The sequence below is a fragment of the Apteryx mantelli genome, chromosome 18 (genome assembly GCF_036417845.1).
Source record: "Apteryx mantelli isolate bAptMan1 chromosome 18, bAptMan1.hap1, whole genome shotgun sequence".
NCBI classification, from domain to species: Eukaryota; Metazoa; Chordata; class Aves; order Apterygiformes; family Apterygidae; genus Apteryx; species Apteryx mantelli.
This window is the reverse complement of record NC_089995.1, coordinates 17,743,256-17,756,204: the sequence shown is the minus strand read 5'-3', so window position 1 is coordinate 17,756,204 and position 12,949 is coordinate 17,743,256. Positions and strand designations below refer to the sequence as shown.

The 12,949-nt window shown below is 47.0% G+C and overlaps 1 long non-coding RNA gene across 1 annotated transcript; it reads right to left on the bottom strand.

The window, feature by feature from the left end:
* Positions 1–5,718: 5,718 nt before the first annotated feature.
* On the bottom strand, positions 5,719–11,864 carry LOC106490956 (uncharacterized). Its single transcript, XR_001293710.2, has 3 exons — positions 11,532–11,864; positions 8,469–8,593; positions 5,719–7,656 (listed from the first exon to the last, which is right to left on the bottom strand). It is a non-coding gene; the product is annotated as an uncharacterized lncRNA (long non-coding RNA).
* Positions 11,865–12,949: the final 1,085 nt, after the last annotated feature.

Genomic DNA, 12,949 nt, shown 5'->3' with positions numbered 1-12,949 from the left:
AAAACCTCATTAAAACCCATTTCCCTGGGAGAGACAATGATCAAACCACCCTCTCTTTCCATCCCTGAGACATTCACTCTGTTACGTGGGGAAAGCAGTTAAAATAGGCCTTTACATGTGACTGCTCGGCTAAAAACCCAAACCCGAACACCCTCCCCTCCCATGTGAGTAACAGATCTCCCGGCTTACACCAGCTCTTTGCCCTTACACATGGCTAGATGATGTACCAGACACTGTGTCTCCCGGCATTTCAACCTACTGTTTTCAATAGTCCAGATTTTCCTCTTTTTACCCATTCAGCTCACTGCAGCAGGAGCTAGAAAACATTCGGTCATGTAGGACCTGGTTCTGTGCCAAGGACCTCAGTGCGTGCAGTAGGGGCCTTCCTCGAGTCCCTCCACTACCAGCTTTCCCGAATCTTTAGAGCAACTTCAGTGAAATGCAGCGGATGTCAGGCTGTCCCCTTCCCTGCAATGCGATCAGGATGCCAGCCCTCACCTTTGCTTTAGCACGTAATTTAGCTGGAAGCTCACAAATGTCTGTAAAGGCTCCCACATCCTCAGAAACTTTTATGTTGTATGTTTTGGGTTTGTATAAATCTCCATGAACATTTGATTTGTGATTCTTTGTGATTCTTGAGCCAAACCACCCCCTCAGAGAGTAAAAAGACTATGAATGCTTCGTTTAAAAAGAGTCACCTTTTAAAAAAAGGAAGTGTGGATGGGGAGAAAATCTGCGGAGCTCGCAAATTACCTGCAAAGTAGCGTTATCAATGAATGGCCAAACTGGGCTGCAATCTGCCGCTCACAATGCCACAGCTTGCCCTTAATACCTCCTTTTTAAACACACACACACACACCCCTTGGAGAAGAATATGCATCTTTTCTAGAAATTGCAAATGCTCCGTTAAATAAGCAGGAACCCTGCTCTGATTCACCTTTGAGTTTGGAAAGCTGCTTTTCTCCCAGTCCCACCCGCCACTCTAAAGAAGTGGACGTGCTCACCTCCACTTCAAGGGCTGGTAGTAACTACTGGGAAAACTAGCCATCACCCTCCAGCACTCTGAAAGGGAACCTAGGAAGGAAGTGGCAGTCTTACTTGAGCTGTTTCTGTGATAAGTGGCAATTGCTCATGGTAGAGGAGCTGAGACGTTTCATGACTCAAGTGGAGATTACTTGCATGCAATCAGCTCTCGCAGGGTCCTGTTGCAGCCCAACTGTTGCTTATCACCGATTTTGCACAAACATGTGGCAGAAACTCCCCCAGCCTTTTCCACCTAAACCTTTCCCAGCTCCCCGACCCCTTTTCTGTACGCTCTGCGACCTCCGTCTGGCAGAAAGGCAGGAGCGTGTCCCTAAATCCCCGACGTGGCGGGCGATGCCGCTGCCCGGCGCTGGCAGTGCGCGGCGCCCGGGGAGCGGGTCGTGGCGGAGGTCGGGCCGGCTCCCGGCTCCCTGCTCCCGGCTCCCGGATCCCTGCTCCCGGCTCCCGGCTCCCGGCTCCCGGTGCAGTAGCGGGGCCAGCCCGCAGGTGCCGCCCGACTCCGCCGGGAGCGCGGCGGGCTCCCCGCAGCCCGGCCCGGGCGGCGCCGCCGGCGGCAGCGCTCCCCCGCCGCCGCCGCCGCCGCCTGGCCCCGGCTCCTGCCCTCCGCCGCCGGCTCGTGTTTTCTGCTCGGTTGGGGACGGCTCGGCATCAGCCCACCGAAACCCGCTGCCCGGAGGGGAGAAGGAAAAATTTCCAGACTCTCCGGGGAGACAGTCGAGACCGCAGTTTTACTGTATGTTACAGCTTCTCAGCCCAGGAGTGGTTGTATCTGGACAGCTGGGAATGTGATCCTGTTATTTGCTAATGTTGCATCCATTTGGTGCCCCATGGTCCTTTGTAAAGGGGGAGTGCGTGCCCTGACAGCGTACAGCAGCGCCTTCAACGGACTCCTCCTGCCCAGCGGTGCTGATGGAGATCCCCTGGGACGGTGTTGAGTGAGCGGAGGCGATCTCTGCTTGGAAAGTATGGGTAGAGGCGTACTTTAACAAATTTAACACAAAGAAAGCACCTGCAAAGCTTGTTTTCCTTCTCAAGAAGGAGTCCAATAACTCCAGGCAGGATGCTTGGGAGCAGGAAGCATCTTTCAATGAATATCTGAGAAGAGCCAGCCTGTGTCAGGACTGAGATGATACAGCATGGCTCCCTATGGCTCTGCAAACCACCACCTGACAGAGGAATCCTGTCAACAGTTGCTCCATATCCATCTCCAAAGGCGCTCCGAGATATCAGCCCTGCTGGAGCGGCCGAGTGGGCTGATCTCTCCCAGTCTGTTTCCAGCCCGTGCATTCCCCAAGAGATCGGCAGGTAATGAGACAGGATACCTGGAGGCTAGCCAGGGAGGTATTGCTTCCGAAAGGTCTCTGGTTCCCCCCAGTTACGTGGGACTGCTAAGACTCCTCAGGGAGCAGAGGGAAGTTTGGCTGGAGTGACTGAAAAAATGACTCTGGGCCTGGAGCTCTGAGGTACAACAGGACCTGAACTAAGAGAGCCAAAGCGGGAGTTACAAGAGGAGCGCTGCTCAGCCGCCACTCCGCGGGAAGTGCTTCTCGGAGCCGAGGTTGTAAAGGTCGTGCTCGTCCTCTCTGCCGTCTGCTGAGGACAGCGCGAGGTCGCCCCGCGGCTCGCCTCGCAGGCCGTGTTTGCAGCGAGCTGGCTCCTGCAGGTGCTGGTGTGCGCACAGCCGAGCGCTGGGCTTCTGCGTGGCCGCGCGGGCCGCCCGAGGTGGTGCGCTGGCAGGAGGCAGGACAGCTGCCCTGGAGATCACCCCTTCTCCATGGCAGAAATCCACCCTGTGTGTCCTAGGCTCAGAGCTGTCTTTGAAGAATACCTGGTTTGGGCTGTGCAGTTTGATCACCGCCAACTTATTCCCTTTTGAGAAATACCTGGACATCCTTTATAACCTTTTTGCTTTTTTAAGGTCCCAGAGCCTCCCAGGAAATATCAGAGCCACACAGAGGTACCACATTTCACATACAGATCTCCAGCTTAGCTATAAGATGTGCTAAAAACATATGTAACTCCATGGCTTCCTGTGTTTGCTCACATGTGATGGAAAAGAAGAATCATTCTGGGTAGGGTTGACATTTATTTTCACTCTACAAGTTTCTTTCTGCTTTTTCTCCCCAATAACATGAGCCAACTACATATTGGCTCCATGATCCTCGCAGCCACTTCAAAGAAGCTCTTATCTCCACTTTCTACTTCCTTTCATTAAAAGCACAGATAAAGGGATCCGATCAGTCCACCTCCTTCCCAGAGGGGCAGTAAATAAGCTGACCTGAAGTGTAAAGATTGTCTCCCCTGTGCTCAAACCAACAGACAAAGCCACAACTTGGAGTTCTGCAGTGTGGCTCTCCATAGGTTGTAGAGCAAAGTTTAACAAGGGCTTTTGCATCACCAGGAGCAATACAACCATAAATTCTATCATGTTTAGTGCAAAGAGGGTTCGTTATTTTGATTTCCTAATGTAACAGGGCTTATGCAATCATATCGTATATCAGTGTATTCACATTGTTCCAGATTCCGCTCTCTAAAAACTTTGTAACCCTTTGGCCAGTTTTAGTCAAAACTGACAGAGGTACGGAGTTCTCTGGTGTAATTCAGCTCCTACATTTACAAGCAGCTGGGTAGAGAAGAATGACCCTGCAAGAGCTGCAACTGTGAGAGAGGCTAACAGTCTGTCATTCCTTATTAGACACCAGAGAATCCACATGGATCTGACACTTGATGGATGTCCAAACCGTGGGAAAAACTTCAGTCAGAGTTTGTGCCCTCTCAGGCACCCAGGTCAGTCCCCCAGGAGACATGAGTCTGTCGAAAACCAGGCTGCACAAATTCTGAGGCTCACAGAGCTGTTTGTTTGCCTTTCAGTGCCAAGCTTGGTGGGGGGGGGGGGGGAAGGAAAAAAAGATGGAGCTTAGCAGAAGTCTTAGCCAAAAGGGCTAGTGCTGCTCTTTTAGGATGGAATTAGGAGCAGCACGTGGGGCTGCAGCCCCAAAGGCTGCCTTTGGCATTGCACAGATGTCCTCCTTGAAGGAATCACTGAAGATTATCAGCTCTGCTGACCAGTGGCACAAGCTGTCAGGGGTCTGAGGGCAATAATAGGCCTTATCAGTCTCGACCAGCCTCACCTGGGGCATCCACTCACACTCCCCCTGCCCTGCCCAGGAGCCCTATTTAAGCTCAGCCGGGGGCCTTAGGGCCTGTTTGAGCTATGTTGGAGGAGCATGAGTTTCCAGCTGAGTCACAGACATGCTTGTGCTTGGCCCTGGATGCTGTTGATCTGGACTCTGACCTGTGGGCTGATCTCAGCCCTGCCTTGTCACCAAGGATCTGACCTGTGGATTCATTGCCTGCCTTGACCTTGGGCCTGCCTCATCACCATGCAAGTCTGTGGCATCCTCAGGCAAGTTTGTGGTTCTTGATTGAACCTGGCCTCAACCTCTGGGCTTGCCCTGCTTGCCTTGCTTGGGTACCATGGGATGGGGCCCCTGCCCTGCTAGTTGTGTTATTCCCCCTTGGCTCCCTCTCCCTCAGGGAGCAGCTGGCCCTCGCTCTTCACTGACATGAGCCTGGAAGAAGTACTTTTGTACTGTGGCTAGCCTGAGAACTACTTTCTATGTAGGAGGCTTAACCAAACCATAGTTCTGACTGTAAAATGAAACTGCAGAAGAAATGCTGTGAATGTCACAAACTGGACAAAAGCCTTCTTGTAAATCAGTGTTTGTTTTTTAGATGTTGATTTTACTACTAGTTGTAGTATTAACAAATAATGCTCCATCTTGCTATTACGGCTTTTGTCTTAGCCTCTCAAATTGATTTACAAATTTTCTCTCACTCATTGCTGTTTGAGAGATGGCTGAACAAAGCACGGATGTTATGTGCCTTGCATAAGATGATTCAGTAAGTCAGAAAGAAGTTGGAAGTGGTGGCAATAGAGACAGAACTGAGGTTGCCAGACTTCTCCACTCTTCTGGTTGAAATTAAAGTAGGCAGAGGTGACTTAGACATGTATGCCCTTTCCTGGTCCACAAGGTAGACATAGGAAATAGCTGGAGCAAATTCACTTACTTCAACCTATGTCTCTAGCAATGGCCCAGAAACATCTCTCTGACTTTAAAAACATGGAAGGAGTTGAAAGACACTCTGGAAATCTTCCATCTGCAAAAATGAGGATGGTTTGGCCTGGTCTCTATAAGGAAGAGTCCAGACAGGTGGAATGACTCCTGCAGATATATGGGAGAACTGAGGAGGACTGGTGGAAAGTCTGCTCTTTGGCTGGAGGAGGAAGGGGATGTAGATGATGGGAAGGGTGTATTTGAGGTGAAGGTCTCAGAAGTCATGGTCAGGTGTCCATAATGAAAAGAAAATATTTGGCACAAGATGGGAAGGTAAAGATATTCTTGGTTGCTTAACCTAGCCCACAAATGATATACTGTTTTTTATTCTACTTGAATGAAAAGACAATTACTTCCTCATCTTTAAATTAGTTGGTGGACACATTTCATTAAAAATCTACACAGCTGAATAGCAACTGTAATGAATCTTTGCTTTTCATTTCCTCCATCTGACCGGAAAATGAGACTCCTGAAAACTGTTTTTCTCACGGGATCTCAGTCTTGAGCAGTAAAAACAAAACCACATCTCCTTTTCTGCAGCTCTTTATTTGCAGGTTGGATTCCTATGTAGACACATCTAAACACATGTGAATAACCTCCTGACCACAAAGACAGCAGACAAAAAGAAAACAATTGCTATGACTGCATGAACAAGTATCACTTTGATATTTGTTTTGACACAGCAAGGTCCAGGACTCATTGTAAAGAAACTGTTCATTGTTTTGAGGTTTCTCACTCATGCTAAGCTAAGAACAACTCTTGTATGCAGCTTTTGGCTTAACACTATACAATCCCTACTTCTAATCAATCAGGTGATACTGAAATGGGGGAAAGCTTTGATTATCTGATTTCTCTGCATGTAATTCCAGAGCAAACACAACCAAGTCACAGCATTTATACTAGTAAAAGACAGATCCTGGGCTAGCTTGTGTGCCCACACTGTGCATCTCTAGCTCTTCCATACTGAAAGCACTGAATGCCTGTACCTGAAGCTGTTGCACAGGTTTGGAAACAAGAGCTTTATTTATCGATAGCCTTGTAGTTAAAACAACTCCTGGTCATTGCTGGTCCCCAGTGCCAATGTATCTGCTGTCTTGCATTATTCTACAGAGCTCCTCAAAGTTTCAAGGTCTTCTAATGAATATTTCACCTTTTTCATCTTCTAGTATTGCCTCTACATGACTCCTCTGTAAAATAAATGCAGTGTGATGTAACAGGAAAGGAGAGCAAGGTGCTGTGCACTAAGGAAACAATGGCTCAGATGCTGCGTCCCAAGTTACATCTCTTGGTGAGAGATTCACTCTAGTCCAGAGGAATAAAGAAAACAAGTAGAAATAGCGAAAAAAAATTTTCCCCTTTTCCCTCTTCTTGCTTTGTAATGATGTAGCTAGGGGAGGTGTTATTTGACAATAACATGCTCTAAAGAGGCTTTTTTATTACAGAAGTAAGCAGTTACAAATAAGAACCTTCCCCTCTCCCCTAAAATGCTCAGTCCAGTGCCAGGGGTGCTGTTTCTGAAGGAGAAAGATCTATTTTTTCTTGACCCTAGATCAGTCTTGGTTTTCCCTGCTGTGACTGCCGGAGGCGGGGAGGAGAAGAGAGCTGGCAGACTGTGTGAGAATTCATTTCCCCTGGTTGCTGCATAACTGTCAGATAGCGCTAAGGTTCGGCTGCCACTAGGCCAAGCTGAATTCAAACCAGCGGCCCGATACGAAATGCCTGGAGGCCGGAGTGTCTTGGTGAGGCCCCCTGCCCTGCTGGTTGTGGCAAAACACCCATTCATTTCTGCTGGAAATGGGAGTTAGAGGTTTGAGGCCATGTGCTGTGGCCTGTGCCCTGCTGGAGCAGAGAGCTTCTTTCTTTTTTCCTAGAACTGTGCTGGAGACAGATTTAAAAGTATCCCTAGAACAAATACACCAAGGCATCTTTTTTCTGACATGCTTCTGGATAAGACGAAAGGAGTCGGTTGCTCTTTCCCCTGCCCCTTTTCTTAGTGGCACAGATATAAGCCACGCAGCTCTTCCTCTGTTTTGGCCAAGGGAGGGGCAATTTCCTGTTTTTATGCAGAAATTAGATTGATCCAGGATGCTTTCATGCCGCTGGTCCCTGACGTGGGGCTAACAGTGTATGTAGACTCTGTGGCTTTCACTGCAGGTTTCCTGTCTCGCTGGTAAAGCCAAGCCTTTGAACCTCACTGCAGTGCACCAGGGCTAGGGCCTGGAGGCTGAGATGAGTAGAGAGAGCTGAGGATTGGGGAGGCCTGTGCTCCCCCATGCTGCAAACCATCGTTCCGACTGCAGAGGAAGGCTGCAAAGCACTGTTTGGGATTGCTGGTGCCTCAGACTGTTGCCTGGAAAAATGATGTCTGCTTTTTTAGTGGCCTGTTCCACAGTGCTTGCAGGCTCCGTGCACAGTAACGCAGATCCATCCTGCTCCAGCCATGGGACTGCCTGCCCAGGGCCACGGCTGTATCTGGCATTAACATCCCAGGAATCTGCTCCAGGCAGGAATAAAGCAGAGATGTTTACAACTGCTGGCGGAGGGGGAGGGGAGTGCAGGCAGGGAAGCAGACACAGCCCAGCATAACAGCCTAGCTGTCGCTGTCAAGGAACTGGTCTTGAATAAGGAGAAATGGAGAGCAAGCAGCAAATTGGCTTTGCTCAGTGCTTTGGCCACAATTAATAAGGAGGGAATTGGGCAAAGATACTGTATAATTAAGTTGGCTGATAGCAGAGTTCTGTCCAGAGCAGGAATGCATTATAGGCTGTCACGCTATAATTAGTAACATTTTGTTATAGTGCTTTTCCTTTCCTTGAAGGATCCCCAAAAGCTTCAAGATTCACCCAGCTGAGCAGTCAAGTTCCCTCAGGCAGAGAGGCACCACCTCTGCAACGCCCTGGGCCTCCATGGTGAAAAGGTCTGGGGGGCTTGGGGCTGGCAGAGGGAGCAGGACCGGGCTGGTTTCCCCTGAAAGACCCCCAGCTGGGAGGACCTCGGCCCATCTACCTGGGATGACCTGGGGAAGGGGTGGCTTTGCCTGTGAGAACTGGAGCAGGGAGAGGTGGAATGGCTTTCCAAGGTCACCAAGTGAGTCATGGGTAGAGCTCGGAATAGAAGCCAGATGTCAGGCTCCCAGTTGCTATACCTATGGTTATTTCTATTTATGCTCTTCAGTTCTCCTGCCCATGGTTTACGGAGTGCATTCCAAGAGTAACCCTGCCAAGCTTCCTCCCCTTCGAAACCAGAAATGGACAGATAAGATAGTGGAAGAAATCAGTTTAACTGCTGGTATGAGCACAAACATACCTGAACCCTGTCCAAGTTATCAGCTAGTTTTTTTTAATGCTCTTGTGGGGTGCGAGAAACGCCTTCAGCCTCAAAGCGCCTAAGACAGATTGCTGGCAGGATATCAGATGGTTTATTTCCTTTGCCTGTGGTCAAAAAGAGGAAAATTAAAAAAAAAAATAGAATGGCAAAAAAATAAAGGCAATCATGTCAGACATAACTAAAACAGGCCAAATGAATCCTGTGTAAATCCCATGAAGGCAATGGGAGAATTGTAGCTCTGCAAATTCAAAGCTTAGGCTGTAAAACAATAAAATTTAAACCCCAAATAAATGCAGCATTCTCCCTCATTAAATTTTCCCAGAGTACCTTGTCTACCTCTTAGTGAAGCCCCTGAGAGTTTCTTCCATCAACTTCAGTTGAAAATAGGATTGGGCCCAAAGCCAGAGTAGCTGGAAAGCCCTAAAACATGGTGTAGGGATTTGACTCATTATTCTTGGGGTGTGCAGAATTAGACTGCTGTGCCAACTGGCATTCAATGAAAGGCATTAAAAGGTTAATCCAGGCAGCAAAATTGACACAAAATTGGAGTCTTACATCAAATGGAAGCACGGTGGTGGCATGGGTAATGAAAAATGATATGCTGTATCAGCTGGTCTAACTGCTCTCCAGAAGTGGGCTTTGAGGGTGGAGACAGGCTGGCCTCTTCTGTTACATGTGGCCTCTAAACTCAAACTGCCCTTCATCATGGATCAGCGGATAAGCTGCAGCTGTGCCCTTGCATCCCAGTGCAGTATCCCATCACTTCTTCACACTACTCCACATCTCTGCCTGGCTCTCCTCCTTTGTTTTGTTTCACCCTTTATTTTTCTATTGGAAATGTTCTTTATTGCACTCTTATGAATCTCTTCATTCCCTGACTAAAGTGGGCTGCTGTGTAAGGAATGCAGAAGCTACTGGTGCTGGTGTGAGTGTCTCACGAGCACAGAGGTGCCCGGGCCCCTAGACTAGTGCCTGAGTCAAGATGTGGCTGTGAGCTGTTCAGTGATCTGTGCCGTGGGAGCAGGGAACTGCCTGATCTTTGAGGAGGGGTTCAGCATTGCGTGGTTTTCTGTTTCTTCTGTACTGGATTCTTTCCCAACCTTCTCTGGAATATTTGCAGAGAGATCAAACTGGAATAATGTTGGTTTGGTTCCCAGATAGCCTGTACACACAGGCTATTAACTTCTATGAGGTGACTGTTGCAGAGTGTCCCAAGCACAAACTGACCTCTCCTCTTTGCCCTCATGGTGATTCCCTGAGGTTAGAGTTGATGAGTAGTATTTCACCAAACTCTCCCTGCTGCTGCCAATCCTGGCTCTGCATGCTGGAGTTCCAGGTCTTTTCACGGAAATTAACGTTTGTTTTGAGAACTACAATAACAACAAATACATCTCCTAACAAAATAAGATCAATAAAAACACAGCCAAGTGCTTTGTTTTCTTTAGAAGATGCATCTTTGTGCAGATCCACTTGTGTGTTGCCAAGTTTTGGAAATCAGCAAAGGCGACACTGTTTACTGCAAATTAAAGACCCTCTGGAGACACTCTGTCTTGCTTTCCAGAGTAGCCTCGGGCTGGGGGAGGGAGGCAGTTGGACAGTAGCATAGAAGAAACCCTGTTGCAGTGTTGCTAACTATAGCATTAATTTCAGAGTCATAAATAACTTCAGTACCATGGTTACAGCAATAGCCAAGTATGATATCATTTAGTTTGGGATTAAGGAAAAATATCTTTCCTGAGGCTGGAGGTTCTAAAATAAGCAACTTTTCCAGAATGGGTTTTCTCCCAAAGAATACACAGAAATGCCAGTTTGTAGCTGCAGATTAGAAGGATTACTCTGATAAAACTGGGTGAAAAGTGTCAGCAGGTAAAACAGCTCAGAGCTTAGAATTTTCTAAAGTTCCTCAGTGAACAACAGCTTGGTACTCCAATGATTTTCTTAGAAAACACCGCCTTCAGTGAATGAAAGCAGGCATAGTCTTTTCCAACCAGATTTCAGTATTTTGGTGAAATGCATAAGGTCCTTTCAGAAATCAGATGCCACTAATGACCATTAGAAAGATGGGTGCTGACAGTTCCCATGGCTGCATGTACAGCATTAAACTCACTACACAAGCAAATGACAGCTGACATGCATCTACTGGCCCCAGTTGAACAAACAACTGGGATATTTGTATTATCAAATTTACACACAATTACATGCATGTACAATTCTGCAGATCCTCAGGAACAACAGTGAAAGGCTGTTGTCTTTAGAGATAGATCCTAAAGACATATGTTACATATAGTACTGCACTATAATGGACTACAAGAATGGGACAAGGGGCTCATGTGAAGAGGTGTAGCAAGACAAAATTTTATGGAGAACCAGCTGCTTTGAACACTGCAAAAAGTGTTCAACAGTCATAGGCTGATGTAGGAAACTTAGCATTCAGGCTCCTAGATACAAAATATCAGACCACAAAACCCAAAGCACTGATCCCATTCAAAAGTTACGACACTAACTTTGTATTGGTAGGCTTTATGCCAGATTAGATACTGTCTTCCTGCTGCTGGCACAAAGCCGGCATAAACACTATATTATATACTATGGCTAATTCAACAGAAATGTAATTGTGTGCTCAGGCCTGATCTGGATTGAATTTGTCCTGCTAAATGATCTAGTAGTGCTCAAATCTGATATTAATGACCATAGAGTTGTGGTCCAAACTTCCATTCCAGATTTCATATCTTCTCTAACGTAAGGCAAGAGAAGTTTGCCAGATGCAAATAATTGTTGAAATGCTTTCCTTCAGTTTAATGCCATTTCATAGGACAGATTAGAGGGTACCCCCCCATGAAAAGATGAGGAGAAACTTGAACACAGGGAGAAGAAAAAATGTACTTTTTATTTCTGGTCACTGGTTCCAGTTGTACTGAGAACATGTGAAAAGTGGCATTTCAGGATGGGGTGAACAAGTCTGATAAACTGCATTCCTTAGCCTGGTCTCACACAATACTACAGTCTGATCCCTGCTTAGAAATCCTCCAGTGATTAACTTACCCTCAGGTCCTGATAGCAGAGTCTCAGGTTTCAGAGGCGATTGTGGGCTTCTGCAGCTCTGAGCAGCCCCGAAAATCCTGGTCTCTCTTTTGCTCTGTGTCTATGCTAGGCTTGGCTTCGCTGAAGTAACTGTTATCCATTGCGAAGATGTGGGAGGCCAGCATGGCTTTCGTCTTGTCATCAGTGGGCTCGGTGAATGCCAGATACCTTGCCCTCTCTCGGTCTGACATCCTGTCTGGGTTAAATGGAGGAAAGCTTTTGGTTTGGGGAATCTTCTCCTTGTGTGAATTTCTCTGGTCGGAAGTCATCTTTATTTCAGCGGTGAACTGCAAACCAATCTAAAAGCGGGGGGAAAAGAAGACAGGACAACCATAGTTATGTAGGAGGATAGGGCTTCCTTAGAGTTACCTGGTACACTTTACACAGAAAAAGATAGACTCCACCTGGCCAAGGGAGTGGCTAGAAGAGAATATCTCCTGTTAGTACTAAATTATGGTGTCAGTAGGTTCTTTTGTAAGGCTAGTAAGTGTTGCTTTCTGGCTCAGGAGATATGCAACTTGTCTGTGGCTTTGCTGATCTGTTATTTAACTGTGGCATGTTCAACTCTGTCATTTCTCATAATATGCTTATTTTCTTCACCTGGATTGCAGAGCATCTGTGCACTGGCTAATAATACAGGACCTTGACCTACCCTGGGATTTCTAAGTACTACCACAGCATATGGAATCACTTCTACAATGACCTAGTCTTATTTTATTCATGTCTCTCTTTAATCAGGATTATTTAGACCTTCACTGTTTTGTTCAACTCTGCTGCTGCCAGGGAGAAAACTCAGGCCTGGTCTACTTGAAATCTTTGGCAGGTAACTGAGCTGCAATATGTCTAACAGCCTGGTCTATATTTGGGATGGGGCCTGGATAGTCCAAGGAGCCCTCTGTCCTGTTAGAAGAAACCATCTGTCAAAGCTGTGCATGCATCTCTACTTGGAAACTCCTGGAAGCTGTTTTCAAGTGTAGTTTAGAAATATGCAGACAATTGTATATCACTGCTGCCATACTGAGAGTGCCAATTGTGGAGTCAGGTTGTCCCCTTTGTTTTCCAGTAATTACTATTTTTAGTTCAGTTTTTTATTTGAGTGTAACATTTTTAGATCATCCCCAAGGCCTTCTGGCTGTACTCTGTACAACTTCACAGAAGACAGATGGGGCATTATAGACACAGTGTACTCAGTCCCTGCCACTTCATGAAATTCAAAGTCCCATTTAGTTGATTAAAGAATGACATTTTCAAGTTCTGAAAAGAAACCTCCTTTGGAAGGAGAATGGTTGTAACAAATGCAACTGAACAGGGAATAATTTTTATTTGGACAGTAAAAGAGGAAGACTGTTAGCATCTGGGGATTACAGGGAAAATCTGTC